The sequence below is a fragment of the Somniosus microcephalus genome, unplaced genomic scaffold (assembly GCF_052327205.1).
Source record: "Somniosus microcephalus isolate GS21.2 unplaced genomic scaffold, FLI_Smic_1.0 unresolved_chr5, whole genome shotgun sequence".
In the NCBI taxonomy this organism is placed as follows: Eukaryota; Metazoa; Chordata; class Chondrichthyes; order Squaliformes; family Somniosidae; genus Somniosus; species Somniosus microcephalus.
In genome coordinates this window covers 41,318,699-41,330,147 of record NW_028225183.1, presented here as the reverse complement: position 1 = coordinate 41,330,147, position 11,449 = coordinate 41,318,699, and the positions used below count along the sequence as shown (strand labels likewise).

Here is an 11,449-nt window from a genome sequence, read left to right as displayed (position 1 = left end):
TCCTGGAGCTTTGCCCCCTAGTTGTAGATTCCCCCAGGAGGGGAAACATCCTCCCTGCATCTATCCTGTCAAGCACCCTCAGAATCCTATACAGAGAGAGACAGGGACAAAGAGGGAGACAAAGATAGACATACAGAGCGAGACACTCAGTTTGACGTCTTGCAGAGTGGTCCGAGGGATAAGGAACTTCAGTTATGTTGAGAGTTTGTGATTGTTTTCCTCAGACGGTTAAGAGGAAATTTAATAAGAGGCTTTCAAAATTACAAGGGGATTTGATTGAGGTAATAAGGAGAAACGCTTGCCAGTGGCAGGTATGACGGTAACCAGAGGAGACCAATTGAAGATAACAGAATCAGTACGGGGAGAATTTTATTACGCAGCAGGGGCTCAGGCCTAGTGAATATCTTACTGCTTGGAAATGTTATCACGGCCCAACTCTCTCTCACTAAAGTCTTGCACACGTTGCTAACTTTCAAATGTTGCATTCTTCACACTGGCGTTGAGTTGATTGATAGCCGTGCTGTGATAAGCTAAGTTTGTTAGGGGGGTGCAGCCTGCAAGAAAATACATGGAAGTTTGATAATAACCGTGACTGTTCTGACACTGTCAGCTGCAGTTAAATGTGGGCATGTACACGTTTAAATTGTCTCGTTCCAAATGTAATTTCCTGCTGACTTTGAAACAGCAGGCATTTTACAGAAGGCAAGGAAGTGCATTGTGTACCTGTTGAGGCAGCAGCAGTGTTGAAATTGCAAAGGTTGATCAGGAGCAGGCATTGCTTCGCGCGGGTGCATTGATTGGAGGCATTTCAAACAGCCTCAAAACGCACAGTTCCCTAACCGGGAATCGAACCCGGGCCGCGGTGGTGAAAGCGCCGAATCTTAACCACTGGACCACCAGGGAAGCTGCAAGAAGCTGCCTGCCAGCAAGCAGAGCAACGCAGACTTTCCTCCTTGCTGCTTTGAAATTCAGATCACTTTCACGCCAGGCAAACTTTTCGTACAAGATGACATCTTTTAGACGAGAACACAAAGGACATGTTCACTAAGCCACATCATCAAGTGCGGGAAGGCGTCCATTTGCCATATATTTCCTTCTATGCTTTTCTCAGAGACAGAGGCATAAAGTCAGAGAGAAGCCGTCGGGGAAGTGAAAACTGAACATCATAATATCCACGACATTGTCGAGGAAATGGTTATGCAGTGCTTGAGACAAAGCAGCAAACACACACAAAATACCCGTATGTGCTCGTATGTCTCAGATATCCATCTCAGTGTCATGCATTCATGGAGGCTGGCAGCACGGTGGGAGGCCATTCGGCCAATCGTGCCTGTGCTGTCTCTTTGAAAGAGCAGTCGTGCTTTCTCCCGCTGTTATCTCATTTTCTCTCTCCCTCCTCAGTGCCCCACACAACAGGCAAACAGAAGGAGAACACTCTACTAACGAGGAACTGGTGCAGGGAGTTGTTATAAATTTCGTCATGTACATATTTTAAAATTATTTTCGTTCATTTGGTTCTATTCAACTTTTCCCAGGGTCTTTTTAAGGAGCTGCCCAAAGGTTTAAAATTGGGGATGTTAAAAATCCTCCCCGTCGGGGAATTGAACCCCGGTCTCCCGCGTGACAGGCGGGGATACTCACCACTATACTAACGAGGAACTGAAAGGTGCCGAATCTGTCAGAGCAAAAATCGACCTGTGAACAGAGGGACAGAGGCAGAAGGGACAGAAATAAGAATAAGAACAGAAGGAATAGGAGCAGGAGTGGGCCATTCGGCCCCTCGAGCCTGCCCCGCCATTCAATAAGATCATGGCTGATCAGATCTTCTACTCAACGCCACTTTCCTGCCCGCTCCCCATAACCCTTGACTCCACTGCAGCTCAAATATATGTCTATCTCCACCTTGAATATATTCAGTGACTCCGCCTCCACAGCTCTCTGGGGTAGAGGATTCCAAAGATTCACGACATTCTGAGAGAAGAAATTCCTCTTCATCTCCGTTTTAAATGGGCGACCGGATATCCTGGAGCTTTACCCCCTAGTTGTAGATTCCCCCAGGAGGGGAAACATCCTCCCTGCATCTATCCTGTCAAGCACCCTCAGAATCCTATACAGAGAGAGACAGGGACAAAGAGGGAGACAAAGATAGACAAACAGAGCGAGACACTCAGTTTGACGTCTTGCAGAGTGGCCGAGGGATAAGGAACTTCAGTTATGTTGAGAGTTTGTGATTGTTTTCCTCAGACGGTTAAGAGGAAATTTAATAAGAGGCTTTCAAAATTACAAGGGGATTTGATTGAGGTAATAAGGAGAAACGCTTGCCAGTGGCAGGTATGACGGTAACCAGAGGAGACCAATTGAAGATAACAGAATCAGTACGGGGAGAATTGTATTACGCAGCAAGGGCTCAGGCCTACTGAATATCTTACTGCTTAGAAATGTTATCACGGCCCTACTCTCTCTCACTAAAGTCTTGCACACGTTGCTAACTTTCAAATGTTGCATTCTTCACACTGGCGTTGAGTTGATTGATAGCCGTGCTGCGATAAGCTAAGTTTGTTAGGGGGGTGCAGCCTGCAAGAAAATACATGGAAGTTTGATAATAACCGTGACTGTTCTGACACTGTCAGCTGCAGTTAAATGTGGGCATGTACACGTTTAAATTGTCTCGTTCCAAATGTAATTTCCTGCTGACTTTGAAACAGCAGGCATTTTACAGAAGGCAAGGAAGTGCATTGTGTACCTGTTGAGGCAGCAGCAGTGTTGAAATTGCAAAGGTTGATCAGGAGCAGGCATTGCTTCGCGCGGGTGCATTGATTGGAGGCATTTCAAACAGCCTCAAAACGCACTGTTACCTAACCGGGAATCGAACCCGGGCCGCGGCGGTGAAAGCGCCGAATCTTAACCACTAGACCACCAGGGAAGCTGCAAGAAGCTGCCTGCCAGCAAGCAGAGCAACGCAGACTTTCCTCCTTGCTGCTTTGAAATTCAGATCACTTTCACGCCAGGCAAACTTTTCGTACAAGATGACATCTTTTAGACGAGAACACAAAGGACATGTTCACTAAGCCATAGCATCAAGTGCGGGAAGGCGTCCATTTGCCATATATTTCCTTCTATGCTTTTCTCAGAGACAGAGGCATAAAGTCAGAGAGAAGCCGTCGGGGAAGTGAAAACTGAACATCATAATATCCACGACATTGCAGAGGAAATGGTTATGCAGTGCTTGAGACAAAGCAGCAAACACACACAAAATACCCGTATGTGCTCTCTTTGTGTTGGTATGTCTCAGATATCCATCTCAGTGTCATGCATTCATGGAGGCTGGCAGCACGGTGGGAGGCCATTCGGCCAATCGTGCCTGTGCTGTCTCTTTGAAAGAGCAGTCGTGCTTTCTCCCGCTGTTATCTCATTTTCTCTCTCCCTCCTCAGTGCCCCACACAACAGGCAAACAGAAGGAGAACACTCTACTAACGAGGAACTGGTGCAGGGAGTTGTTATACATTTCGTCATGTACATATTTTAAAATTATTTTCGTTCATTTTGTTCTATTCAACTTTTCCCAGTGTCTTTTTTAAGGAGCTGCCCAAAGGTTTAAAATTGGGGATGTTAAAAATTCTCCCCGTCGGGGAATTGAACCCCGGTCGCCCGCGTGACAGGCGGGGATACTCACCACTATACTAACGAGGAACTGAAAGGTGCCGAATCTGTCAGAGCAAAAACCGACTTGTGAACAGAGGGACAGAGGCTGAAGGGACAGAAATAAGAATAAGAACAGAAGGAATAGGAGCAGGAGTGGGCCATTCGGCCCCTCGAGCCTGCCCCGCCATTCAATAAGATCATGGCTGATCAGTTCTTCTACTCAACGCCACTTTCCTGCCCGCTCCCCATAACCCTTGACTCCACTGTAGCTCAAATATATGTCTGTCTCCACCTTGAATATATTCAATGACTCCGCCTCCACAGCTCTCTGGGGTAGAGGATTCCAAAGATTCACGACATTCTGAGAGAAGAAATTCCTCCTCATCTCCGTTTTAAATGGGCGACCGGATATCCTGGAGCTTGGCCCCCTAGTTGTAGATTCCCCCAGGAGGGGAGCATCCTCCCTGCATCTATCCTGTCAAGCACCCTCAGAATCCTATACAGAGAGAGACAGGGACAAAGAGGGAGACAAAATAGACATACAGAGCGAGACACTCATTTGACGTCTTGCAGAGTGGTCCGAGGGATAAGGCACTTCAGTTATGTTGAGAGTTTGTGATTGCTTTCCTCAGACGGTTAAGAGGAAATTTAATAAGAGGCTTTCAAAATTACAAGGGGATTTGATTGAGGTAATAAGGAGAAACGCTTGCCAGTGGCAGCTATGACGGTAACCAGAGGAGACCAATTGAAGATAACAGAATCAGTATGGGGAGAATTGTATTACGCAGCAAGGGCTCAGGCCTACTGAATATCTTACTGCTTAGAAATGTTATCACGGCCCAACTCTCTCTCACTAAAGTCTTGCACACGTTGCTGACTTTCAAATGTTGCATTCTTCACACTGGCGTTGAGTTGATTGATAGCCGTGCTGTGATAAGCTAAGTTTGTTAGGGGGGTGCAGCCCGCAAGAAAATACATGGAAGTTTGATAATAACCGTGACTGTTCTGACACTGTCAGCTGCAGTTAAATGTGGGCATGTACACGTTTAAATTGTCTCGTTCCAAATGTAATTTCCTGCTGACTTTGGAACAGCAGGCATTTTACAGAAGGCAAGGAAGTGCATTGTGTACCTGTTGAGGCAGCAGCAGTGTTGAAATTGCAAAGGTTGATCAGGAGCAGGCATTGCTTCGCGCGGGTGCATCGATTGGAGGCATTTCAAACAGCCTCAAAACGCACTGTTCTCTAACCGGGAATCGGACCCGGGTCGCGGTGGTGAAAGCGCCGAATCTTAACCACTAGACCACCAGGGAAGCTGCAAGAAGTTGCCTGCCAGCAAGCAGAGCAACGCAGACTTTCCTCCTTGCTGCTTTGAAATTCAGATCACTTTCACGCCAGGCAAACTTTTCGTACAAGATGACATCTTTTAGACGAAAACACAAAGGACATGTTCACTAAACCACAGCATCAAGTGCGGGAAGGCGTCCATTTGCCATATATTTCCTTCTATGCTTTTCTCAGAGACAGAGGCATAAAGTCAGAGAGAAGCCGTCGGGGAAGTGAAAACTGAACATCAGAATATCCACGACATTGTCGAGGAAATGGTTATGCAGTGCTTGAGACAAAGCAGCAAACACACACAAAATACCCGTATGTGCTCTCTTTGTGTGGGTATGTCTCAGATATCCATCTCAGTGTCATGCATTCATGGAGGCTGGCAGCACGGTGGGAGGCCATTCGGCCAATCGTGCCTGTGCTGTCTCTTTGAAAGAGCAGTCGTGCTTTCTCCCGCTGTTATCTCATTTTCTCTCTCCCTCCTCAGTGCCCCACACAACAGGCAAACAGAAGCAGAACACTCTACTAACGAGTAACTGGTGCAGGGAGTTGTTATACATTTCGTCAAGTACATATTTTAAAATTATTTTCGTTCATTTTGTTCTATTCAACTTTTCCCAGGGTCTTTTTAAGGAGCTGCCCAAAGGTTTAAAATTGGGGATGTTAAAAATTCTCCCCGTCGGGGAATTGAGCCCCGGTCTCTCGCGTGACAGGCGGGGATACTCACCACTATACTAACGAGGAACTGAAAGGTGCCGAATCTGTCAGAGCAAAAATCGACCTGTGAACAGAGGGACAGAGGCTGAAGGGACAGAAATAAGAATAAGAACAGAAGCAACAGGAGCAGGAGTGGGCCATTCGGCCCCTCGAGCCTGCCCCGCCATTCAATAAGATCATGGCTGATCAGTTCTTCTACTCAACGCCACTTTCCTGCCCGCTCCCCATAACCCTTGACTCCACTGTAGCTCAAATATATGTCTGTCTCCACCTTGAATATATTCAATGACTCCGCCTCCACAGCTCTCTGGGGTAGAGGATTCCAAAGATTCACGACATTCTGAGAGAAGAAATTCCTCCTCATCTCCGTTTGAAATGGGCGACCGGATATCCTGGAGCTTTGCCCTCCAGTTGTAGATTCCCCCAGGAGGGGAAACATCCTCCCTGCATCTATCCTGTCAAGCACCCTCAGAATCCTATACAGAGAGAGACAGGGACAAAGAGGGAGACAAAGATAGACATACAGAGCGAGACACTCAGTTTGACGTCTTGCAGAGTGGTCCGAGGGATAAGGAACTTCAGTTATGTTGAGAGTTTGTGATTGTTTTCCTCAGACGGTTAAGAGGAAATTTAATAAGAGGCTTTCAAAATTACAAGGGGATTTGATTGAGGTAATAAGGAGAAACGCTTGCCAGTGGCAGGTATGACGGTAACCAGAGGAGACCAATTGAAGATAACAGAATCAGTATGGGGAGAATTGTATTACGCAGCAAGGGCTCAGGCCTACTGAATATCTTACTGCTTAGAAATGATATCACGGCCCAACTCTCTCTCACTAATGTCTTGCACACGTTGCTGACTTTCAAATGTTGCATTCTTCACACTGGCGTTGAGTTGATTGATAGCCGTGCTGTGATAAGCTAAGTTTGTTAGGGGGGTGCAGCCTGCAAGAAAATACATGGAAGTTTGATAATAACCGTGACTGTTCTGACACTGTCAGCTGCAGTTAAATGTGGGCATGTACACGTTTAAATTGTCTCGTTCCAAATGTAATTTCCTGCTGACTTTGAAACAGCAGGCATTTTACAGAAGGCAAGGAAGTGCATTGTGTACCTGTTGAGGCAGCAGCAGTGTTGAAATTGCAAAGGTTGATCAGGAGCAGGCATTGCTTCGCGCGGGTGCATTGATTGGAGGCATTTCAAACAGCCTCAAAACGCACTGTTCCCTAACCGGGAATCGAACCCGGGCCGCGGCGGTGAAAGGACCACCAGGGAAGCTGCAAGAAGCTGCCTGCCAGCAAGCAGAGCAACGCAGACTTTCCTCCTTGCTGCTTTGAAATTCAGATCACTTTCACGCCAGGCAAACTTTGCGTACAAGATGACATCTTTTAGACGAGAACACAAAGGACATGTTCACTAAACCACAGCATCAAGTGCGGGAAGGCGTCCATTTGCCATATATTTCCTTCTATGCTTTTCTCAGAGACAGAGGCATAAAGTCAGAGAGAAGCCGTCGGGGAAGTGAAAACTGAACATCATAATATCCACGACATTGTCGAGGAAATGGTTATGCAGTGCTTGAGACAAAGCAGCAAAAACACACAAAATACCCGTATGTGCTCTCTTTGTGTGGGTATGTCTCAGATATCCATCTCAGTGTCATGCATTCATGGAGGCTGGCAGCACGGTGGGAGGCCATTCGGCCAATCGTGCCTGTGCTGTCTCTTTGAAAGAGCAGTCGTGCTTTCTCCCGCTGTTATCTCATTTTCTCTCTCCCTCCTCAGTGCCCCACACAACAGGCAAACAGAAGGAGAACACTCTACTAACGAGGAACTGGTGCAGGGAGTTGTTATACATTTCGTCATGTACATATTTTAAAATTATTTTCGTTCATTTTGTTCTATTCAACTTTTCCCAGGGTCTTTTTAAGGAGCTGCCCAAAGGTTTAAAATTGGGGATGTTAAAAATTCTCCCCGTCGGGGAATTGAACCCCGGTCGCCCGCCTGAACAGGCGGGGATACTCACCACTATACTAAGGAGGAACTGAAAAGTGCCGATTCTGTCAGAGCAAAAATCGACCTGTGAACAGAGGGACAGAGGCTGAAGGGACAGAAATAAGATTAAGAACAGAAGGAATAGGAGCAGGATTGGGCCATTCGGCCCCTCGAGCCTGCCCCGCCATTCAATAAGATCATGGCTGATCAGTTCTTCTACTCAACGCCACTTTCCTGCCCGCTCCCCATAACCCTTGACTCCACTGTAGCTCAAATATATGTCTGTCTCCACCTTGAATATATTCAATGACTCCGCCTCCACAGCTCTCTGGGGTAGAGGATTCCAAAGATTCACGACATTCTGAGAGAAGAAATTCCTCCTCATCTCCGTTTTAAATGGTCGACCGGATATCCTGAAGCTTTGCCCCCTAGTTGTAGATTCCCCCAGGAGGGGAAACATCCTCCCTGCATCTATCCTGTCAAGCACCCTCAGAATCCTATACAGAGAGAGACAGGGACAAAGAGGGAGACAAAGATAGACATACAGAGCGAGACACTCAGTTTGACGTCTTGCAGAGTGGTCCGAGGGATAAGGAACTTCAGCTATGTTGAGAGTTTGTGATTGTTTTCTTCAGACGGTTAAGAGGAAATTTAATAAGAGGCTTTCAAAATTACAAGGGGATTTGTTTGAGGTAATAAGGAGAAACGCTTGCCAGTGGCAGGTATGACGGTAACCAGAGGAGACCAATTGAAGATAACAGAATCAGTATGGGGAGAATTGTATTACGCAGCAAGGGCTCAGGCCTACTGAATATCTTACTGCTTAGAAATGATATCACGGCCCAACTCTCTCTCACTAATGTCTTGCACACGTTGCTGACTTTCAAATGTTGCATTCTTCACACTGGCGTTGAGTTGATTGATAGCCGTGCTGTGATAAGCTAAGTTTGTTAGGGGGGTGCAGCCTGCAAGAAAATACATGGAAGTTTGATAATAACCGTGACTGTTCTGACACTGTCAGCTGCAGTTAAATGTGGGCATGTACACGTTTAAATTGTCTCGTTCCAAATGTAATTTCCTGCTGACTTTGAAACAGCAGGCATTTTACAGAAGGCAAGGAAGTGCATTGTGTACCTGTTGAGGCAGCAGCAGTGTTGAAATTGCAAAGGTTGATCAGGAGCAGGCATTGCTTCGCGCGGGTGCATTGATTGGAGGCATTTCAAACAGCCTCAAAACGCACTGTTCCCTAACCGGGAATCGAACCCGGGGCGCGGCGGTGAAAGGACCACCAGGGAAGCTGCAAGAAGCTGCCTGCCAGCAAGCAGAGCAACGCAGACTTTCCTCCTTGCTGCTTTGAAATTCAGATCACTTTCACGCCAGGCAAACTTTGCGTACAAGATGACATCTTTTAGACGAGAACACAAAGGACATGTTCACTAAACCACAGCATCAAGTGCGGGAAGGCGTCCATTTGCCATATATTTCCTTCTATGCTTTTCTCAGAGACAGAGGCATAAAGTCAGAGAGAAGCCGTCGGGGAAGTGAAAACTGAACATCATAATATCCACGACATTGTCGAGGAAATGGTTATGCAGTGCTTGAGACAAAGCAGCAAAAACACACAAAATACCCGTATGTGCTCTCTTTGTGTGGGTATGTCTCAGATATCCATCTCAGTGTCATGCATTCATGGAGGCTGGCAGCACGGTGGGAGGCCATTCGGCCAATCGTGCCTGTGCTGTCTCTTTGAAAGAGCAGTCGTGCTTTCTCCCGCTGTTATCTCATTTTCTCTCTCCCTCCTCAGTGCCCCACACAACAGGCAAACAGAAGGAGAACACTCTACTAACGAGGAACTGGTGCAGGGAGTTGTTATACATTTCGTCATGTACATATTTTAAAATTATTTTCGTTCATTTTGTTCTATTCAACTTTTCCCAGGGTCTTTTTAAGGAGCTGCCCAAAGGTTTAAAATTGGGGATGTTAAAAATTCTCCCCGTCGGGGAATTGAACCCCGGTCGCCCGCCTGAACAGGCGGGGATACTCACCACTATACTAAGGAGGAACTGAAAAGTGCCGATTCTGTCAGAGCAAAAATCGACCTGTGAACAGAGGGACAGAGGCTGAAGGGACAGAAATAAGATTAAGAACAGAAGGAATAGGAGCAGGATTGGGCCATTCGGCCCCTCGAGCCTGCCCCGCCATTCAATAAGATCATGGCTGATCAGTTCTTCTACTCAACGCCACTTTCCTGCCCGCTCCCCATAACCCTTGACTCCACTGTAGCTCAAATATATGTCTGTCTCCACCTTGAATATATTCAATGACTCCGCCTCCACAGCTCTCTGGGGTAGAGGATTCCAAAGATTCACGACATTCTGAGAGAAGAAATTCCTCCTCATCTCCGTTTTAAATGGTCGACCGGATATCCTGAAGCTTTGCCCCCTAGTTGTAGATTCCCCCAGGAGGGGAAACATCCTCCCTGCATCTATCCTGTCAAGCACCCTCAGAATCCTATACAGAGAGAGACAGGGACAAAGAGGGAGACAAAGATAGACATACAGAGCGAGACACTCAGTTTGACGTCTTGCAGAGTGGTCCGAGGGATAAGGAACTTCAGCTATGTTGAGAGTTTGTGATTGTTTTCTTCAGACGGTTAAGAGGAAATTTAATAAGAGGCTTTCAAAATTACAAGGGGATTTGTTTGAGGTAATAAGGAGAAACGCTTGCCAGTGGCAGGTATGACGGTAACCAGAGGAGACCAATTGAAGATAACAGAATCAGTATGGGGAGAATTGTATTACGCAGCAAGGGCTCAGGCCTACTGAATATCTTACTGCTTAGAAATGTTATCACGGCCCAACTCTCTCTCACTAAAGTCTTGCACACGTTGCTAACTTTCAAATGTTGCATTCTTCACACTGGCGTTGAGTTGATTGATAGCCGTGCTGTGATAAGCTAAGTTTGTTCGGGGGGTGCAGCCTACAAGAAAATACATGGAAGCTTGATAATAACCGTGACTGTTCTGACACTGTCAGCTGCAGTTAAATGTGGGCATGTACACGTTTAAATTGTCTCGTTCCAAATGTAATTTCCTGCTGACTTTGAAACAGCCGGCGTTTTACAGAAGGCAAGGAAGTGCATTGTGTACCTGTTGAGGCAGCAGCAGTGTTGAAATTGCAAAGGTTGATCAGGAGCAGGCATTGCTTCGCGCGGGTGCATTGATTGGAGGCATTTCAAACAGCCTCAAAACGCACTGTTCCCTGACCGGGAATCGAACCCGGGCCGTGGTGGTGAAAGCGCTGATTCTTAACCACTAGACCACCAGGGAAGTTGCAAGAAGCTGCCTGCCAGCAAGCAGAGCAACGCAGACTTTCCTCCTTGCTGCTTTGAAATTCAGATCACTTTCACGCCAGGCAAACTTTGCGTACAAGATGACATCTTTTAGACGAGAACACAAAGGACATGTTCACTAAACCACAGCATCAAGTGCGGGAAGGCGTCCATTTGCCATATATTTCCTTCTATGCTTTTCTCAGAGACAGAGGCATAAAGTCAGAGAGAAGCCGTCGGGGAAGTGAAAACTGAACATCATAATATCCACGACATTGTCGAGGAAATGGATATGCAGTGCTTGAGACAAAGCAGCAAACGCACACAAAATACCCGTATGTGCTCTCTTTGTGTGGGTAAGTCTCAGATATCCATCTCAGTGTCATGCATTCATGGAGGCTGGCAGCACGGTGGGAGGCCATTCGGCCAATCGT

At 46.7% G+C, this 11,449-nt stretch overlaps 1 non-coding gene across 1 annotated transcript; it reads right to left on the bottom strand.

Annotated features, from left to right (window-relative positions):
- Positions 1-1,586: 1,586 nt before the first annotated feature.
- Positions 1,587-1,658, bottom strand: trnad-guc (transfer RNA aspartic acid (anticodon GUC)). The gene has a single exon. It is a non-coding gene; the product is annotated as a tRNA-Asp (tRNA).
- Positions 1,659-11,449: the final 9,791 nt, after the last annotated feature.